At 34.7% G+C, this 18,549-nt stretch overlaps 1 protein-coding gene and 1 pseudogene across 26 annotated transcripts in view; both read left to right on the forward strand.

Annotated features, from left to right (window-relative positions):
- Positions 1-10,040, forward strand: part of LOC126942822 (negative elongation factor E-like) — a 31,632-nt pseudogene extending 21,592 nt beyond the window's left edge. The window contains exon 1 of the transcript XR_007721616.1: positions 1-10,040. This exon is cut by the window's left edge and continues 21,592 nt beyond it. The product of XR_007721616.1 is annotated as a negative elongation factor E-like (transcript).
- ADGRL2 (adhesion G protein-coupled receptor L2) overlaps positions 1-18,549 on the forward strand; it is a 684,558-nt gene that overhangs the window by 571,747 nt on the left and 94,262 nt on the right. The gene's annotated exons all lie outside the window — the stretch shown is intronic.

Raw genomic sequence — 18,549 nt, forward strand, 5'->3', positions numbered from 1 at the left:
GGGACTCAAAAATTTTGCTAGAACTTTTTGTATATATATTTTTGGTAAGGCATTAATTCACTGAGTACTTCAAATATTAATCCCATGTTCACGTTTGAAATCGTTTAATCAAAATGCTTTTATTTTCAAGTTGTTACAAATAGTACTGAAAAAAGAAAGAAACCTGCCCTTATGTTCTTGCTCATGGTTATCCTCTCTGTTATTTCTGCTCATCCTGCCAGGGTAAGCTGAGATCTGCCTTCCTTCATAATATATTTTACAACTCCAGTTCTCATTAGTCTTGCTTTACTCTCAGTTCCTACACCACTTACAGTCTGCACCACATAATTGAATATTTACTTATATATCCTTCCTTGTATGGATTGGTGATGTTTCCATCTGTTTCTTGCTTCCCCCGTAGACCTCAGAGTATACAAGGTGAACACAATATTTTGTTTAGTCTTTCCCCAAATCTTCTAAGAATGTTAGAACACCTAAGTGGTGCTCAGTGAATACTGGATTAATTTGTTTTTTCCTTTTCTCCATTTCCTTTCACTGAGTGTGAAACTTGCTAGAAATCACATGCCATCCCTCCTTTTTTCCTGAGTGTATCTTTTTTTTTTTTTTGAGATGGAGTCTCGCTCTGTCGCCCAGGCTGGAGTACAGTGGCGCGATCTCCACTCACTGCAAGCTCTGCCTCCCGGGTTCACGCCATTCTCCTGCCTCAGCCTCCCATGTAGCTGGGACTACAGGCACCCACCACCGCGCCTGGCTAATTTTTGTATTTTTAGTAGAGACGGGGTTTCACCGTGTTAGCCAGGGTGGTCTCTATCTTCTGACCTCGTGATCTGCCTGTCTTGGCCTCCCAAAGTGCTGGGATTACAGACGTGAGCCACCGCGCCCGGCCCCTGAGTCTCTCTTTTTAATGGGCCTCTCTTCTTTCCTGGTATGCCAAGATAGATGTACTATAAAAGTCTATAGATTATATAGAATTTGTACAATTTGTTTCTTGATATTAAGTATCTGAGGAAAAATGTGGACATAGAGAAATGATGATTCATAATATGTTCCAATTAGAAATGTAAAAGTTGGTTAAACATTAAAAAATCAGCTTGGTGCTACGGATGTGGTTTTTTTCCCCTTAATCGTTAGAAGTTTGCAGAATTTACTGTTTTCTACCGTAACTAAGAGATAGTGCTTTCTAGCAGACCTATTGTATAATTTAGTTTATGCCAAATATACTACTAATAATTTAAATGTCCCACATAGTTAGGATCTTTTGGTATTCAGCAGAGTAAAAATTAATTTTATCTTAGAAACTAGAGTAAAAAACCTTTTTTTAAGCAGTAAAAAATCTGCTTTCTGCAAATTGTGTCCAGATAACTGGAGCTGTTTAGATGGATAATGACACAGTAAATGTGAAAGCAGTTTGAAGAACATACACATTAACATTATGGTTAGAAGAGTGAGGGATGGAATGCCTTTTGTATCCATGACATGTTTCAAACTGAAAAATATGCAGTCAGTTTTTGTAGTTCATAAGATGTTCCACAATCCCCTCTCAACCAGTTCTGGTAGATAATTAAGACCTAACACATTCATTGTATGTAATGAATCATTTCTCTAATGCTTCTAGAATTCAGCAGAATTGGGAAATAGCCCTCAAATAATTGTATGTGGGGCTTTATTTTCTTGTGGAACCCTAGTTGAAAAAGGCTGTACAATCTCTTTTAACCTATATTTGAACAAAATCTTATTTTGCCATGTATATGTTTGAAGACCTTAGCCTTTCCAGATTACTTTTACTTGACCCAATTACTTAGTGGTTAAGAATGTATTGACTATACAATACAGTCCAAATCTGGTTGGCCCTATTTGTTTTCTAAAGTTTTAAGTGTAGCTATGTTTTATTGACAGCATTTTTCCTACTTAATTATGTCTTTTGTTGACAGCTCAAACTGTCTCTATTTACTCTTATTTAGAATGCAGCTGGCAACAGCAGTTGGTTTGTGAAACCCAGGCATATAATTAACTTCCCCAGTTAAGGTATGGTTTGTTTCATTGGGAGAGAAAGGATTTTGGGGGTATGTTTCTTTAGTCTGAGAAGTGATGCAGTTTATTTTCAGTATAGTGTATTTTATATGACAGAACATAAGCAGAGAATTTTTAAAAAATTACAACATTCTAACATTACTTGAGCACTAAAGTGCTACAAAAAACACTTTGTTATTATTTGAACCATGAAAATCAGATATTAACATTCAGTGTAAATGGCAAATTAACACAGGCCAGTAGGAACATTTGTGATCATGTTCTTCTCACATCTACTTGCATGGATAATGAAGCTTTGACTATTGCTTTGATGTAGATTCTTGAAGAAAATCCTCCTCCTATTTCCAAGACACTTTGTAGTTACTAATTCTGAAAGAGAATATAAGTGAATCCATTTATTTAAAATAAAATAAAAATGGGGGAAAGATATTTAAGCAATAAATTTCATACCATGAGATTTTTTATGCCCTGGTTACTTTATAAGCCAGTAAGCTACCCTGGGTTCTCTCCTGATACTGCACAGAACTTTTGTTTTTCATCCTCATCTTCCTAGTATTAGTTCAACTATATTGTTTTTCTGTTTCTAACACTCTTGTCTAGATTTTTATAATTATTACTGTCTTCCTTTATCAGTGTTAAAAGTTAAGATACATGGTATTTTTGAGATCAGAATTGTAGCCATAATATTGATGTGCTGCAAATATTAAGAGGAAAAGTCCTTAGTTGCCAGTTTTTTGTACACTCAAGTGTTGTGGATTCTTAAGAATAAATGTTTCTTTGTTTTCATATGAAACTGGCTTTTTTTTTTTTTTTTTTTTTTTTTTTGAGATACATGTCTTACTTTGTCACCCAGGCTAGAGTGCAGTGGTTTGGTTCCCTTCAGCCTTGATCTCCTGGGCTCAAGTGATCCTCCCGCCTCAACCCCCAGAATAGCCGGGACTATAGGCACGTGCGACAACTCCCAAGTAATTTTTGTACTTTTTGTAGAGACGGGGTTTTGCCACATTACCCAGGCAGGTCTTGAACTCCTGAGCTCAAGCTTTGTAATCCCAAAGTACTGGAATTACAGGCACGAGCCACCACGCCCATGGCAAACTGCCTTCCTTTTTGCCCAGCCCATAAGAATGACCTATGCTAATGAATGATTTTTAAAGAATCTTGCTACTTCTTTCTGCCTGGGATTATGTGTTGACTGAATATAGTTTCCTAAAAGATACTGTTGATTTTTTTAAACTAAACTTCTACCAGACTTTCTGCTCTCTTGTTCTAAAATTGGTATTTTATTTTTAAATTGAAAATCGGAAAATTGCTAATGATGTTGAAAGCAAAAATGGTATTGAATTCTTTCTGACTAAACATATATTGAACAAAGCAAAACACTATATATCTGCTCTTTCATGTAACATTTGGAAACTCTTATGACATAATCAGGGCCATTTTCTGTATAGATGGGGAGATAGGCTTATAAATATGCTAGGTAAGTGACCAGCTCTAGAGGAACCTGATATGAATGTGACCCCATACTGAGTTTAAGTAAATAAAACAAATAATGAGTATATAGAATCATGGCCCCTCCTGCTGATGAAGAAGATAATTTTGATTTTTGATATAGACTGATAGAATGAAAACTATATTGGTAATATTGCGTATATTATATAGTAGTTGAGGTGAGTAGAGATAAATTTTTAATTGAGTGATTTGTAAAAGAGTGTTCCAAAATAACATATAACAAAATTAACTAAAGGAGTACTTTTGAAAACAAATAGAATTATGTTGGAAAACAAGTGTCTTTAATGGATTAGTTAAGGAAGTAAAAATAATTAATATAAAGCAATGGAAACAGCGTATGGAGTTAGAGACATAAAATTGCCAGTTTATTTATTGATTTTATTTTATAATAGTTATTATTTGGAAAATGACCAATATGAATAAATAGAAGTAGGGAGGGGAAAATGAAGGAAAACTGTTTTTAGCTGGTAACATCTATTTGGCAATGTCTTTACTGTTATGCTTGTAATATTTGATTTATAAATGTTAGCTGTAACATATTAGTGTAAATATTTGTGTTTATTTTATATATGACTCTTCTAACCTGATGTCCCATTTCTATTTTCAGAGGAATTAAAAAAAAATGTTTAAACATTAAATTCAGAGGAATTAAAAAAATGTTTAGACATTAGTGATTACTGGTTCAAAAACAAGTCTTCTGATGATAAATTAATAAATTAGAAACTTCCCATAAACACAGCTGCTAAGGCCTGCCAAAGCACCTTGGTTCCATTTCTTATCTAGGGCTTGACAAGAATATACTGCTCTTACTTAGTTAATTACTGCTCACAGATAGAAAAGGAAAGGCCTTGAATTCAGCATTTGTGTCATCACACGGCCCTGTTCAGTCAAGCTCAATGCATGTTACATGACTGCCTGAGAGGAACAGAAAAGCTAGTTTCTCAGTCTCTAACCAGAATGCATGATAAGGCTTGGTGTCAAAAAGGGCAAGATGGGGATCACAGCAATTATGGCAGAGGCAAAGTAGTTACCTTGACAACCAGATTGAGGATTCATTGCGATTTATTATTTACTACTTGAAAACCTCATTCTGTGATTTAGTTAAGGGTTGAGATTTCCATGAAGTCTGTCTTTTCCAAATTTGAGCACCCTGTTACTGTTGTTTATGTGTACGCTGAAATAATCTCAAACTGATTTTACTCCAAAATTGTGACGAATTAGGCTTAACATACAGTTTTTTGATACTTTAGACAGGTCACTTAGATAACAGTTGACTGAAATTAACTGGATCTTATATTGGGTGACGGTAATCAATATTCACTAGTAACTTAGTAACAGTGACCCCCTGGGTATCTTCAAAGCAGCATGGTTGTAACAAGTGAATTTTATCTTTTTTGTTGAAAGCAGCTTTAAATAATTTATACCTGATTTGTATTTCACTGTATCATTTTAGATATACACATGTTATTTCTTTGCAGTTACTTAATGGTACACTTTTTTTGGGAGGGGAGACCAAGTCTTGCTCTCATCACCTGGGATTATGTGTTGACTGAATATAGGCTGGAGTGCAGTGGTACGATCTCAGCTCACTGCAATCTCTGCTGCCCAGGTTCAAGCGATTCCCCTGCCTCAGCCTCCCACGTACCTGGGACTACAGGCACGCACCACCATGCCCGGCTAATTTTTTGTATTTTAGTAGAGATAGGGTTTCAACACGTTGGCCAGGATAGTCTCGATCTCCTGACCTCATGATCGTCCGTCTTGGCCTCTCAAAGTGCTGGGATTACAGGTCTGAGCCATAGTGCCCGGCTGGTATACCTTTTATATTGTCCAAATTACAGTTTTAAAAATGTGATTGTAATCAGATAATTCTTTGCCAGAAAGCAAAAGTTCACCTTCTTAGAGTGAGTTAACTATTAGGTAATTTTGTATTTTATGTTTTTTTCTTCCCAAATATTCCTGAAATGCTTTTTACCTTTGCAGATGTAACTCTAAGTTGACTACTTATTCAGCATTAATAAATAATAAAATATGATAGGCTTTTCAGCCTATGGTTTTTATTTAAACAAAACCTTTCAAATAAAAATAGTTTTAAACGTTTATTGGATTTCTATTTAAAATAGAGTGTTTTCATGTACTCTTTTAAATTAAAATAGTGTCTGCTTAGTTCGTTTACATTCTTTCCGTCAGAATATCTGCCTGAGGATTCTATATATAATTAATGTAAGAAAAACAAGAGGGTAATCCCTTGGTAGAAAACTGGTAATGGATTAGAAGACCATAGCTCTGAAATTCCAGGAATGTGACACATTTTCTCTGAAAGATGCACTTAGGCCTGATGTCTAGAGATATTAAAAGGTGCCCCCTAGTGTAATTAGGTAAAGATAGACATTCCTAATATATTTTGTTGTATGTTTAATATGGAATATTGTAAGTAAATTCATAACTGATACTAAATATGATTTGAGAAGAATTACTACTTTGGTGAGAAGAGAGCTCTGAGTGTCACTTGAAGCTTCAAATTTCTTACTGAACTAATTGATATAATATACAAAATATGTATTGAGAATGTGCAGAACAGCCACGCAGGTAGTTTGATCAGTGTCTTTCAATATAGTGCCTAACATGAACTAGTTTAAGAAACTTGAGGAATCCACATAATTATCCTTGGTTCCAGTTTTTTAATTCAAAAGTTTAGACTAAATCAGTGCTTTTCAAATTGTGATTTACAACCCATTATCAGTTTCTAAGCACAATATTTAGTGGGTTACGGTCATCATTTATGAAAGAGAATAGCAAATATCAGAATACAGTTTATATAATGAGGATTATTTCATGAAATTTGCATTAATTATATGTTCATATCTTAAGGGTACAGTGTTTTGATGTAACATGTCACACTTAAGGAATGTAGTAAAAATATATAAAAGGAAACACTGGGCTGCGTGATCCTAAAAATCTCTCCCAGTTCCAACATTCCCAAGTGAAATTTTAAACATGTAGCTCTTCCTTAAGTAGCATTATATCATTATGTTGTTTAAATAGAATTTGACACATGCAGATGCATTTTGGGAGAAAAAGAGGAGAAAGGTGTAAGACTTGATATTCTGAGAGACTAATACCTATATAAATTGTAATTATTCCTAATTGCTATGTGTGATAATTCAGACCTGCACAAAATTGCTGAGAGCACATCAAACAAATGATTAGTTCTCATTGTCAGGCCCAGAAAATGCCTCATGACTAATATTAGAGTACATCCTTTAAAGATGAGTATGATTTCATTCATTTGGGATAGAGAATTCAGGGAAAGAGTCTAGATACTTTGGATGTGGCTAGACAGTCAAGAGGCCTTGACCTGTGCCATACGTAGGCATTTGGAATTTATCTTAAAAGACCAGGGAAAGCTGTCAAACCCATTCAACCTGCTAGGATTAGCTCCCCTTTTAGAAGGATGAAGGTAGTAACGTGATTGTTGAACTCAAGTAGAGAAAAATTCAAGGTATGGAGATAATAAGTTACAAGAATTTCAGAAGGTCAGCTATAAACATAGAAACTCCTCTTTTGATAAACAGTAAAATACACTAGCTAGCTTAACAATACTCGTACAACATACGAATTGAGTTTCACTTTAGTATTTTGGAAATACTGGAACAGCTTTCAATACCTTTGCAAAATACCCAAGTAAATGTATGAAATGTTGAAGGACTTACATGAGTCTGGCATATAGGAATACCTTGTTTTATTGAGCTTTGTAGATACTGCATTTTATTTTATTTTAATGTTATGTTATGTTATATTATGTTATGTTATGTTATGTTATGTTATGTTATGTTATGTTATGTTAGATGGAGTCTTGTTCTGTCGCCCAGGCTGGAGTGCAGTGGCGCAGTCTCGCTCACTGCCCGCTCCACCTCCTGGGTTCATGCCATTCTCCCGCCTCAGCCTCTCGAGTAGCTGGGACTACAGGTGCCCGCCACCACGCCCGGCTGATTTTGTTTTTGTATTTTTAGTAGAGATGGGATTTCACCTTGTTAGCCAGGATGGTCTCGATCTCCTAATTTTGTGTTCCACCCCCCTCAGCCTCCCAAAGTGTTGGTATTACAAGTGTGAGCCACCGCCCCGGCCTGTATTTTTTATAAATTAAAGGGTTGTGGAAACCCTGTTTCCCACAAGTCTATCAGCACCATTTTTCCAACAGTATGTGCTCACTTCATGTGTCTGTGTCACATTTTGTTAATTCTCACAATATTTCAAGTTTTTTTTATTATATCTGTTATGGTGATCTGTAATCAGTGATCTTTGATATTTTTATAACTGTTTGATGTGTGTTATTGTAATTGGAGTGCCATGAATCATGCCCACTCCAGACGATGAACTTAAGGAATGTTATGTTTTCTGACTGCTCCACCAACTGACCCTTCTCCGTCTTTCCCCCTCTCATCAGGCCTCCCTATTCCCTGAGACACAAAAATTTTGAAATTAACCAATTAATAATCCTACAACGGCCTCTATATGTTCAAGTGAAATGAAAAGTTGCACATTTCTTCATATTAAATCAAAAGATAGAAATGATTAAGCTTAATGTGGAAGGCATATCAAAAGTTTAGATAGACCAAAATCTCGGCCTCTTGTGCCAGTTAGCCAAGTCGTGAATGCAAAAAAAAAAAAGTTCTTGAAGTAAATTGAAAGTGCTACTTTAGTGAACACATAGATGATAAGAAAGTGAAACAGCTTTTGTTGCTCATATGGAGAAAGTTTTAGTGGTCTGGAAAGAAGATCAAACCAGTCTCAACATTCCCTTAAGCCAAAGCATAATCCAGAGCAAGGCCCCAACTCTCTTCAATTCTATGAAGGCTAAGAGGTGAGGAAGATGTGGAGGAAAGTTTACAGTTACCAGAGGAAAGAAGCTATTGTTCCCCTAACACAGAAGTGGGAGGTAAAGCAGCAAGTGCTGATATAGAAGCTGCAGCAAGTTATGCAGAAGATCTAGCTAAGATCATTGATGGAGGTGGCAGCACTAAACAACAGATTTTAAATATAGATAAAGCAGCCTTCTGTTGGAAGAAGATGCCCTCTAGGACTCTTCATAGCTGGAGAGAAGTCATTGTCTGGCTTCAGAGTTTCAAAGGACAGACTGTCTTGTTACGGGCTAATGGAGCTGGTGACTTCTAAGTTGAAGGTAATATTCATTTACCATTTCAAAAATCCTTGGGCTATTAGAAATTATGTTAAGTCTGAGGAATAGAGATGTGCCCGCCCTTCTCTCTGCCTTTTTATCAAGACTCAGTGTACAAGGATTGCATGTGTGGGTCATCTCAGTCTCCTCTGCTTCAATGCTCCTCATCTCTGGCAATAAGTTACTTCTCTTTGAAAAATTTCACATTTGTTAGTGTGAATTTTGGGATCTTATGCACATAATTTATACAAGCATAAAACTTGTTGTCGTGTCTTTGAATCGAGTCTTTTGATAGTTTCCTGATACAGTTTATGCTGTGTCTTCTGTTAGGGGAGACTTTAAAAGGAGGGAGCTCTTGATCCCGATAAAGGAGAGGCAGAGCAGATAGAAGAGCATTCCAAGTGGGGAGAATACTGTGAAGAACACTACAAAGACAGGAACTCACGAGATTTTATATAGTGAATATTTAAGACTCCATAGTGTAAACAGATTAACTTTGTTATTTAAATAAATTATGTGGAAAAAGTTAATTTTGGAATTTTCTACTATAGCACCTTGGTGCCACAGGTACCATTTGTTTCTTTTATAGAAAGTTTATTTTCAGAAAAATAGTTCATCCGTCTACCTTTCAGCATGTCAAGGTTAACTCAACAGCCAAGTGTCAGCCATGGGAGATACTGGGAAGAAACTTGGACTAAGTTGGGGGTGGGGGAGAATTTGGAACGAACAGCAAAAAGGTAATTATGAATTGGGAAAGGTGGGGATTAGGAAAAATGTATGCAATATATAGGAATATTTTGCTTGAGCAAAATATCTCTTATTGAATGAATGTGTTATGGCACACATCACCCAGGGGAAGTGTATCTTAGCTGTGATAAGGGAACTGCCGTGTAGGGTGCAGAAATACATGCAGTCTTTGAAAAAACTGGCCCATCTCCATGTTCACCTACGTCTACAGTCTGGTAGCTCTGAACCAGTAAGATTATAGAAATCTTGATATCTTCTCTTTGGTTCTCAGGGTGAGAAATTGTATATTTTTAGATTGTTCCCACAAAGCAGACAGAATTTCTGTTATTCTCCTGGGCCGAGTGCCTTTTTGTTCATCTACTCACCTTAACCCAAGTCCTGTTTCTTGGTACCTCAGGGTTGGCAGCCATCTTCAGTAGCTCTTATTACTGTGCCTGGTTGGTTTAGATGAACTGGTCAGTGTTACTCCTAAAAGGGTTTCCGTTTCTTGTTTTTGTTTTTGTTTCTTTTTCCCCCATGCATGTATATGGAAGTATAATTTTTATTCTTTTTCATACTTTTCTGGGAACCCATTCCTAAATCACTAAATATTATTATAGTATTATTGGTAATACTTGTTTTTACTGTATTTATCATATTATTTAATATTGGTTTTTATTTTATTATATATTTTATGATGTTTTGCCTCATATTCCATTTTGTCAATATATTTTTAAACTACTTCTTTACTTTGGACCTTTACTTTGTCTCAACATTTTTATTAATAAATTTTATCCAAATCTTTATCAAGTTTTTGGCTATTGTTGGAATATGTTGTTCTTGCGAATGGGATTTGGTAAGGCTCTTCTCAGAAAGACTGTACCACCTCATAATTTCAGAAATATATGATGCTGTCTGTTTTACAACAGCCATACAAACAAATCCTTGGTAATTTGATAGGTGAAAATGTCACCATATTTTAAATTTTTGATGCCTCTTTGTCCTTACCAATTAAATCGAGCATTACATGTTTATTTCCTACTTATATTTATTTCATTTTCATTTCCATTTCTTACCTACTTTGAAATTGATATTCTTGATTTGTAAGCACTTATATGTAGAGTATTTAACCTTGAGTTACTCGTTTAGACAGTTGGATTTGTTTTTGATCTCCTACACGGCTTTTCAATATAAAATGCTTCAGTTTGAGGTAGATTGATTTATTTGTCTTTTGGTGGTTTTTATTTCCTGAATCCAAATCTGTTGCTATTTTGAGATCAGATTTACCCATATTTTCTTGTTAGTAGTATTGTTATTCCAACAATGAAATTATTAATCCATTTATGTTTCGAGGTCTTTTGTAACCAGAACTTAGTCCTTTGCAGAACATAGTAAGTGTAGCTAATAAGTGTGTGTGTGTGTGTGTGTGGTTTTATTTCAGAGTTGCTTTATTTTAATTGATAATGAATTTCAGTTTCTATTAGAGTAGTGCTTTTAGGTTAAGATACATTTTTGTATCCTTCGATCTTTGTACCAACACTGTGAATTAATTTAATATCATGCCTACTTTTCAAATGAAGAGATTGGGGACTGATATTTGAAGTGATTTATCCAATGTCACAGAGCTCTTTAAGGGATAGAACAAGGATTCCAAGCCAAGTCAGTTAACTCCTTGTCCAGAATTATTTTTTGCTATAAAATAATTACCCATTTTAGAATTAAACATTTCAGATTTAAGTAGTGTGATTTCAATAACATCTGTACAGATTAAATTAATGTCTTAGGGGGAAGTAATACTTAAAGGGAGCATTTAAAAAATGTAGTTATTGACCTAATTATATCCCCACCCACCATACTCCCTGTAGGATTTTCATAAGCAGAGAATTATATTCTAAGATTGTGTTCTTATTTCATTAGCACTGTGATAAGCCACAAGAATCGTGTGTTACTATGTTTAGTCTGTTTTTACTCAATATCAAAACATTCATTGACAAGAGGAGACTGTAGTCTATTCACTGATTTTGTCCAAACCAATTGGTATAGTGGTTAGCAATTGTCTTCAATAAATGGCTAGATGGTAATTTTTTTAGACTTTGTAAGCCAAATTTGAGGGTGTTGTAGAGATGTATATATAATGAGAGAAATGAATATCCAACACATTTATTGACAATATTCAGATCTTGTTACCTGACATTGACATTTTAATTTCATACATTTTTATATGTCATGAAAGATTGTTCCTTTGATTTTGTTTAAGCATTAAAAAATGTAAATGGACCATGGAAAAACTAGTAGTCCAGCCCTTGTTTAGAACGGACTGTTAATGGGTATCTGGTAGACCAGATTTGAATATCATTTGTGAAACATTTGAGTATTTACTCTATAATAATATTAAATATAAATTAACATCACGGCTTTCTGAGGAAACTGAAGTTCATTTGTAAAGAAACTTGTTAAAGTTTTGCCAGGTTGGTAAATGGCAGAACTAGAATTCAAAACCTTATCTATTTTTAGTGCCTGGGTTCTTTCATGTGTTCATTGTTATATCTTCTGTGCCAGGCATGGAGATAGGCACAGTGCATACTGGCATGAATTAGATGAGTTCCTGCTTCTACATAGTTCTTAGTTAGGATGCTGCACAGATTTGGGAAATGTAATTTTCTAAAACCTGCCTGTCATTATAAATCAGATTCACCTGCACTTACTCTCATTTTCTGATAAGAAGTATTGGCTTGTTTTTGTGACTCTTATCAATCCTTTCTTCTATTTTTCTTTTTTTCTTGAATAGTACAGGAACTTTTTACTCTGGTGACATTCAGCTTCTTAAGGATGAAATTAAAAGTATTTGAGGTTGTAAGGGGAAGTAAACATTTAAAGTACCAAGGAAGGGGCATTAGAGTAGTGCACCAGGGCATAGCAACAGTGGCTCTCAAGCAGGGTTCCTATGAACCTCTTTTCCTGCATTCCTTGTAATTTGTCAGAATCTGTGTATCCAGAAGTTGGAACTGCTCTGTTTCCTCTGCACTGTTGGTACCTGTGCGGAACAAGTATGAAAGACTACAATGGGCTGTAGTGTGTAGGGGCAGGGCTTGTACCATTGGATTTGCTGCCGTGCTGTTCCTTAGTTCTCTTGATGTTCAGCTTGCAGTTAAATACAAGAAAGGATATAATTTTAACTCTGCAGAAAAGTAGTATTACTTTTTTTTTTAAGGTAACATTTTGTAACTTTACAATGTTAAATAAAACTCCCTCCTTGCCCCTTTCCCTAAATGTTGTGTTGAGAAGATTTGAAAATAGTGTGTGTTCTTTCATAAAAACCTCATCATTTCATTAAAAATTGAACAACCCTTAATAGCAAACACAAAAATGGTAACACTGAAACCAACCACGAAATCAAAGTCATTACATTGTCATTTAAGGAAAGACTTTATAACCTTCATACCATTTTTGGGAATTGGTTTCTGTCCAACTCATAGTTTCACAGTTAGACTACTTCTATAGATCATCTCTTGGCTTCAGGAAGAGCTTTTACAACTGGATGGACTTTCTGCAGTTTCTAGAAGTGGTGGAGTTGTCTCCAACTTGTATTGTTAGTTTCTTTTGGTTATTCCAGCATTGTCTAATGGAGGAATTAGAATGTGTTAAGGACACAGATATATAATGAATGAAGCAAGAAATAAGTGCTATTTTCTGTTTGATGGTGTTTTTAAAAATTATTTTGAATTTGCAGCTATTGCGTTTTGAGGTAGAGTTCACAGAGTGGGTTCCTTACTGCGTTTTATTTTATTTATTCTTCTATTTTGCAAGTTTTAATTGGACCAACAGCATTAATTGAGAAAAGTAATAACACAATCGTCACAGTATTCACTAGAGTATTTTTGTTTGTTTTGTATATATCGTATTATGCATTTGATTAGTTGTTCCCACAAGCTCTATGTATCTGTTGGAAATTTATCTTTATATCTGCAAGATAAAAGTAATCTTCAGTTATTAAAAAGAGTCTTATCTATGTGTAATGACAGTGTATATTTTGGAAATTTCATGTATATAGCATCATTGAGAATCAAATATGAAACATTGTTTAAAGGAAAAAGAGTAGAAATTTAAAAAAAACTTTGATTCTATAAGTTATTTTTTGAGATGAGAAATTATTTCAATATGTTTTCTTTTTCTCTAGAAACCTGTTGGAAAATGCCTTGTTACTCCAGCAGAAAATTATTTCTGTTATTATCAATAGAATTCGTGTGTTCAGAAAAAGAAAAGGCCTAATTTACAGCCTTTTGAAGTTTTAGGGAAACTTCCTTTTTTAAAGTACTCAGGAAGAAAGACATGACATCAGGGCCTTCAGTGGGTAAAAGGTTACATGGCTGTTACTTTTTAAGTGATTGAATTATTAGCATGGGTAACAAATTGTGGAAAGTCAAGAGGTGTGACTAGTTTCAGTGTGTTAATCTTTCCCACTTGAAGTGAGAAATAAATACCTCATAGGAATATATATGGGGATATAGTGTCTTTCCTTTCTAAGACACTTGGTTGAGTCAGCAGTGGTTGCATGTGGTCACCTTTGGATTTGTCTTGGGATTCAGAGAAATGAGTGGGTGGTTTCAGTGCAGTTTCAATGTTGTTAACCCAAATAAGTTCTAGAGTTGGTATTAATTGGCCCACTCATAGAAACCTTTCAGTAGGAAGCTGTTACACAGGTAACTTGATACCTTTAGAGTTTATTGTTGCCTAATAAAATTAATATGGAAATATAAAAATTGGTAGGGAAATCTTTCATTCATCTATATTGTGGTTACTCATGTGATTCAATTTAAATGTATCTTTTTTTTTTTTTTTTTTTTTTTTTTTTGAGATGGAGTTTCACTCTTGTTGCCCAGGCTGGAGTGCAGTGGCGCAATCTCGGCTCACTGCAGCCTCCACCTCCTGGGTTCAAGCGTTTCTCCTGCCTCAGCCTCCTGAGTAACTGGGATTACAGGCGCCTAAACCTAGCTAATTTTTTTGTATTTTTAGTAGAGACAGGGTTTCACCATGTTGCCCAGGCTGGTCTCAAACTCCTGACCTCAGGTGGTCCGCCTGCCTCGGCCTCCCAACCTGCTGGGATTACAGGCATGAGCTACCACCCCAGGCCTAAAGGTACCTTTTTAAAAAGGAAATTTTGGTTAAGAGTTTTTTTGTGTTAGTGTTTTTTAAAAATTGCTTATGTTTAAATACAACAATGTATTAACTAAAAAGACTTAAAATCCAAATTTTTACTCTTTGATCTGGGAGACCTGCCTGGGAAATACTTTAAATGAAGTCTCCACTCTAATGAGTTTTAGCATCAATGACAAAAAATGAGTGGAATCCTTTACCTAGCAAGGTTGGAGTGAGTCACTGGATATGGGAACAAATAGCTCATTTCTGTGTTTTTGCTTCTTCTTTAATTACTTTTAAAAATAAATACATACTTATGCTGGATGGAGGTGGGACTGAATTAATGAAATTTCTAATAACAAAGGGGTACTAAAATTATAAGATAGAAGATTATATTAAATAATGTAGAGTTGGAAATAAGTTATACCTGAGGAGATGATGAAATTGTCGTTTAGTTACTTATTCTGTAATTGTTTGCTAGTTTCTTTGTTGACAGTGAATACATTATACAGAATTATTTAAGAATTTTAATTTGCTAGGACAATGCGAATGACTTCAGATATTAAATTTTTACTAGAAACTTCTTGGTGTTAAACTAGTTTTAACTAGTTAATAATAATTATAAAGAGTATTTCCTATTTCCCTGGGTGGAGGGGGGGAACTCTGGGAAGATTGTGAACTATAGCAGATCATCAGTCATTTAAGAGCATATTTTCATAGTTGAGTCCCACTGATTAGGGGACTCTGATGAAAATGTCATCTTTGTCATGTTTATATTCTTTATCTCTTGATACCTGGATTTTTAAAAACCATTTTCTGATGATGTTCATGTCTTAAATGTATAAACTCAAAACTAATATATACATAAAAGATAAAACTCTGGAGTTTTTGTTTCTTTTCGTCTTAAAACAGCTTTTATGTTCTTGAGTATGTTTAACATCTTCTGGTACATAAGAATTATAGTAGTAAATAAAGCATAAAGTAAAATAAAGTAAAAATAAAATGCCTACTGTGTCCCTGAATAAATAATATTCAATTTCTGTTGAAAAGCTCAGAGTCCAGTAAGGAAGGAATATAAGTAGAAGGACCCTTAGAATGTGTTACCTTCTCTGATAGAGGAGCTCATAATTGTTCATTCATTCATATATCCATTTATTTAACATCTTTATTTTGTCACTCTATAAAGGACACTGTAAGTTGGTCCTTTACTACATTTAGGCATTGTACTAGTGAACCAGATAAATGACACTTGTCCTGAAGGAGGTCTCATCCCCCTTGTTTGTTACTCAGGAACAGGGATTATTGTATTTTTGTTCCTTGTATCCCAAGTGTCTAGAAGAGTGCTAGGCACATAGTAGGTTCTCAGTAGATGTTAATTGAAAGAAACGAAACAAATGACCCAAACCTAAGCTCAGGTTCTCCTTTCCCTGTTGTCAGGGGTGTCTTGAACTAGGTTTTGAAGAGTAATTGTTGCCTAACAGAAAAATGAGTGGAACATCCTGTGCAGAGGAGATAGTTTAAACAGAGACACTGAATAATTGGGTAATATTGAAGCTTAGTGTGAATGTCACTTTTTTTTTTTTTAAAGTAGATCAGAATAAAAGTATTCTGCCTTTGTGAACTTAGAAGTTGTAACTATATACTGAGACTAATAGCGTCTTTTTTTGGCATATATTATTTTTAATAGACATGCTTATCAGGATTTTTTTAAAGTATTAAACAGATAGTATTTTATAACTGAAATATGTTTTCATGGTACTTGTGAATTATTAATTACTGATAATTTAGAAGTTTTTAGATAGAAGTTAATTTCTTTCTAGTAAGGAATTTAACCTCACAGTATTTTTGACTCATAATGTGTACTTTCTTTTTAAAATGTCAAAAGGCTTTTCAGAAGTAGTAGTATTTGAAACTATTAGCTAATGGTTTTCTAAAAGTATATTTTTACCTTAGAGCATCCAGAGTGTCCAGCATTTTGTGACTCTTAGCAAATCCCCAAGTTGAAGATTTTTACCTTGTAGGTTACGTAATTGGGTTTAAATATGTATTTTCATTATGTACATATTTATTAGAAAATATTGATGTATTTCTCAATGTAACAGTATTTTGTATTTAAGTTGATTTTACTTAAGATTTCAAATAAACTGTAAACATTCTTCTTAGAAAAAAATTTTTTGAAGTACTTCATTATTTAAAATGTTTCTAAAATAACAGCTTATTTAGCTGGGCATGGTGGCATGAGCCTGCAGTCCTAGCTACTCAGGGGTGGGGAAGAGGCTGATTTTGAGCCCATATGCGTGAGCCTAGAAGCTTGGGGCTACAGTGAACTTTGATTGTACCACTGCACTCCAGCTGGACAACAGAATGAGACTCTCTCCCTAAAGCAGACAAACAAAAAAACAGCTTCTAAACCAAAATGACACATGAAGCTAAGGCATATCACTTATTTGGACTGAGTTGATGATTGTGTAGTTATATGATCTTAAATTGTTGGAACACTTTCTTTTGCAACAGTTTCATATTTCTGTAAGCATTTGTTGGGTGTTTCATGCTCACCCTGCTTATATACAAATTGCAGCATTTTCTAGGCCAGTGTTATTATTTTGGAAAATGACATTGCATTCATTTATTTTCTGAATTATTTGCATAAGAACAATTTCAAAGGTGAAAGTAGGTAGGTCTCTTTTACTTTCCACACGTAGTTTAGGTTTGTAACGTAATACAGACAGGTGAAAAGAATTACATATAAGTAAGCACAAAAAAGTAGATGTTTTAGGGATTGATTGATAAAGGCATTTCTAAAGTGGATCTAATGAAATAATTAAAAGGATCTTCTACAAATTTACACAAAATAGGTTTTTAACATTCTGCCTTGTGGTATAAAAAAGCTTTATTATGCATCCTTGATATTAAAAATTGTGCTTAGTTGGCTCCATGAATATGCAGAGATGAGTGAAAAAGTTGGACTATCAGTGACAACTTATTGTTTAGGTTTACTTTTAACACTTTATTTTCATCTAAATTAAGATGAAATTGAAATAAGCTTTCTGGATGCTCCTAAATTTCACTTTAGCCTGGTTGAAATCATGTCCCCCCCTCCTTAAGTATTTTTCTCATTTCCATTTTAGGAATAAATGTTGCTAACATATATAAACAGGAATAATGAAGAGATTTCATATGCCAGCACTGGTAACAGACTATGGCTTGAGTTAATGTTTCAGCATGGCTTAGAGTCACAGCCTCACTCTCATAGAGGTCCCTGATAATCAAAAAGCATGGTGCTTCCTGGGGCCCTTAAACAGCATGGGCAGTAGCAAACATGACAGTATTTAGTTCAAAGTAATTAAGAACAACAGGACCAGAAAAGTTGAATTTTTTATAGTACAGCCTAGTAAGAACACTTTTTATGGGAATGTGCGATTTTACAGAAATGTTTTAAGGAAGAGAGTTAATGGAGACTTTGTTAGAAAAGCAAATGTTCCTCAACAAGCACTTGAAGTTTATCACAACAAAGGGCACTATTTGTTGTCAGAGCAACATATTTTCTTGCAGAAATGCTTATAAATGATGCCAAATTTAATGATAGAATTTCAATTCTGGTCTTACAAATTCCCATCCGGTAGCAGTGCATCTGTTTGTTAGGAGTTACCCCTGAATGTGAATAATTTCAGTCTTAAGTCGCTGCACCTGTTGCCAGGAGATATTATTCCAATCACTAGCCTAAAGCACAGAGAGTTACTGCTTGACATTTTATAGCTTGGGGGGAAAAACTGTCTTTTCAAAATCATTTGTTCAGAGAGGCGAAAATGGAGCAAAACAGTTCATTTTACTCTAAGCACCGCTATTTGGTAGTATTCACATTTGCAAAGCACAAAGCTGCAATATTGATTTTTTGCTCACAGGGCCTCCCACCAGTTCTTTCTTCAATTGTCAGGGTTGCCAGATGGATTGGATTACATTTTGCTGGT

The sequence above is a fragment of the Macaca thibetana genome, chromosome 1 (genome assembly GCF_024542745.1).
Source record: "Macaca thibetana thibetana isolate TM-01 chromosome 1, ASM2454274v1, whole genome shotgun sequence".
Classification (NCBI taxonomy): Eukaryota; Metazoa; Chordata; class Mammalia; order Primates; family Cercopithecidae; genus Macaca; species Macaca thibetana.